The sequence below is a fragment of the Alligator sinensis genome, unplaced genomic scaffold (assembly GCF_000455745.1).
Source record: "Alligator sinensis unplaced genomic scaffold, ASM45574v1 scaffold203_1, whole genome shotgun sequence".
In the NCBI taxonomy this organism is placed as follows: Eukaryota; Metazoa; Chordata; order Crocodylia; family Alligatoridae; genus Alligator; species Alligator sinensis.
The window spans coordinates 1,031,019-1,033,394 of record NW_005841949.1 but is presented as its reverse complement, the minus strand read 5'-3'; the positions used below and the strand labels follow the sequence as shown (position 1 = coordinate 1,033,394).

Below are 2,376 nucleotides of genomic sequence, written 5' to 3'. Positions count from 1 at the left end.
CCCCCACACTAGCCAACCTTGGTAGGTTGCAGTCCGTCAGTCAGGCTCCCACCTCCCTTTTGGGGTTTCTTCTCACTTCTGACCCGTCTACCTTCCACCCCTGCATACCTTGGTCTCTTTCTCCAGGGAGGTTGTCTGGTCTCTGGCTTTCCTATGACTCTCTGAAGCTCCTGAAGCCTTTTCCAGATCTCCCACTGTCTCTCTAATGCTTTCTGGGCATATCCTTCCCTCCAAAACTCTATCTTCCCTCGGCCAGTAGGCCTTCCTTTAGGACCTTTGTAAATTTTTACATAGGCCACTCCTCCGACTGTTGTTTCAATGAGTTTCCTTAACGTCCACCACTGGACCTGTCTCGGGATGTTATTTACATATACTTGTGGTCTTCTCTCAAGCTTTGGTCCCACTTCGGGTGGTCGTTCCCTCCTCTGTATCTCTGGCTTTTGGACCTGGCTTTCTTTTCTGGGTCTCACTGACCCTTTTTCTCTAGGACTCGTCTCCGACTCCTTTTGTCTCAGGTCCTTGGTCACCAGGGAACTTTATTTGTTCCGGAGGCTTCTGGACCCCTAGCCGCATGGTTGTTAGTTGCGTCTCCACTTCCCTCAGGGACCTTTTCACCACTTCCAGTTCCTGGTGTTGCTCTAGGCATTTAGACTTCACCGTGGTCACACAATCCACCAGTTGGGCTTCCAGTATCTCCAGCCTCTCTCGCATCGCTTCTTCCCCTTCCACTGCTTGAGACTCTGGTCCTCCTTCGGTCTGGGTTTCTGCACTTGTTAACTCTGGCCCCTCCGGCTCCTCAGGATCTTGGCCTTTTGATGCTGTGTGACTGCTGGCTGCTCGTAGTGTCTCATTTTCTGCCTCTAAGGCTTGAATCTGCTGACTCAGAATCTGTATTTACTGCTGTGACTGCTCCCTCTCTGCATTAGTCACGGCCTCTCTAGCCACGTTATCTTCTATGAGGGATTTAAGGCACTGTACCTGTTCTCCCATGTGGTCTCTCTCCGCCTCCCCACTCTGCAGCTGAGACTGTAACCTCTCAGTCTCTTTTGTCCCAGCTTCTAACTCTCTTTCAAGGGACAAGCTTCGATTGTATAGGTCCTCATAACTTGCCAGGTTAGCTTTTATTTTCTCCATCTCCTGTGCAAAAACCTTGCCCGTTTCTTTGGCTTGGGCATGGCTTTTAAGCAGCTCATCCCGCAGCTCCTGTGCCTGGTGTTCTGCATGAAAGCACAGTTGCCACTCATCCAACTCATCATGCAGTTCCTGTACGTGATCTTCCTGGCTGTGGACTTCTTTCTGAAGGACATCAATCACACTTTTAGAGACCGCCAACCTCTGTAGCATCTCCTTCTGTTCCCTTGCCTGGGTTGTTCAGGTTGTAGTAGACTTTTCTCTCCAAGCTGCCATCTTCCTCTGCATCTTCTACAGCTTCTCTTCCCTCTCCCGGCCCTTTTGGGCTCCATTTGCAATAAGCTGCTCTAGTGAGCGAGTTTTCTCCGCTTCCGCCGCTATCATGTGCCTGATTTCTTTTGAGCCTCCTTCCTTTTTTCCTGCCTGGGCCCGCTGTTCTAACCCAGCAGCCTTTGCCTCCACTTGCTCTTTTTGAAATTGGGCTACCTCTAGCTCCCACTCCAGCCGTTCAATTTTTTCCTTTAACTCATCTATTCATAATAGCCTGGCAAAATTCTCCTGTTTCAGGCTCTCTATATATCCTCTGCCGTTACCATCCTGGCCTCACGCCTTCACTGGTCGGGCCCTCAGGCTTCCCCAGTACTGTCCCAGGGCAGTGCCTTCCTACTTTGCCCTCTTTTCGGTTTGTGTTGCCGCTGTCTTCTTACAACCCCTTCTCCGTCCCTATTTTAGCCCTCAGGTTCGTCTTTCTGTGCACAGCCTTACATTTCCCGGCCAATGCACCACTGTAACAGGAGGGACGTCAGGGCCGCCGTGCTCTCCCTGCCGCCTCCTTCACTGTGCCAAGTGGCTGTCTTGCACCTTCCGATTCTCGCCCGCCACGTCTTTGATTTTACATATTTTTTAGGGAGGCTACCTTTTGTCCTCCTGGCCATGGTTCTCTGTCATGGGTGTCCCATGCACCCAAGCCTTATGGGCTATGCATGGCTCCTACCACCCCAATACCACACCCCAAGCCTCGCAGATGTAATGGACATTGTTCTGTCCCTCTCTCTATCTTTGCGCCCTCTCTAGCGCTCGGGCTCTCCGCAGCTCCGTCTCTCACTCTCTTTCTCTCTCCACGCCTGCTCTCCAGGGCGCTCTCTCTCTCTCTCTCTCTCTCTCTCAGTACACCCACCCTTCTCTCCGGGGCTCACTCTCTCTCTCGGCACCGCCGCCCTTCTCTCCGGGCTCTCTCTCGGCACC

The 2,376-nt window shown here is 52.2% G+C and overlaps 1 pseudogene; it reads right to left on the bottom strand.

Moving 5' to 3' along the window:
- Nucleotides 1–483: 483 nt before the first annotated feature.
- On the bottom strand, nt 484–1,419 carry LOC112549693 (annotated as a pseudogene).
- Nucleotides 1,420–2,376: the final 957 nt, after the last annotated feature.